Here is a 673-nt window from a genome sequence, read left to right as displayed (position 1 = left end):
ATATGGATTGTGGAACAGAGAATGAGTCCAATCCCAAAACAAGTTTCAGCTCTTCTACCTCTTCAGAACAGAAATGGCTGCTAAACAATTTAACACAAAGTGTTACTGGATCACAATACAATGAACAAAAGGCCATTTCAAAAATAAAAGTGACCCAAAAAGCATATCTGCACCTGGCATTCAGCCATGAAATCAGCCTTACCGATTTGTCGTCTTCCAAAAGTGAACCTGCTAGATTTTCTTCCATGTTTATTGAGGCCATTTCCAAACAGGTTTGTGAGTTAGCAGGACCATCTCAAGCAAAGGCAACAGAATAAAGAAGTACGGGGTTGACATGGCACAAGGAAGTAAACAGTAAACAAAAGAGCTACTCACGCTGCATTTCAAACAATGTTAAGGCAGGCCCATCCAAATGGAAGCCTAAGAGATGAACAATCCTTCCTTCATTAGTCGTTTTCCATTTCAGCAGGCTTTCTGGTGTTTCTCCCAGAGATCCATCAGCTGCCCAGGAAATTGGGTAGGAATACATCATAGCAATTGGAGAAGTCAGCTCTGTCTCCCTCCTCCCCCATATTCCAGAAATGGTAGAGTCAAAGCCAAAATACAATCAAAGCACACTATGTGGTGAGCCAGACAGACATTTGATTTTAATGACAATGTAGGAGAAAGTAAA

The sequence above is a fragment of the Neomonachus schauinslandi genome, chromosome 8 (assembly GCF_002201575.2).
Source record: "Neomonachus schauinslandi chromosome 8, ASM220157v2, whole genome shotgun sequence".
In the NCBI taxonomy this organism is placed as follows: domain Eukaryota; kingdom Metazoa; phylum Chordata; class Mammalia; order Carnivora; family Phocidae; genus Neomonachus; species Neomonachus schauinslandi.
The sequence above is the reverse complement of the archived record's forward strand: the minus strand, read 5'-3'. Positions refer to the sequence as shown.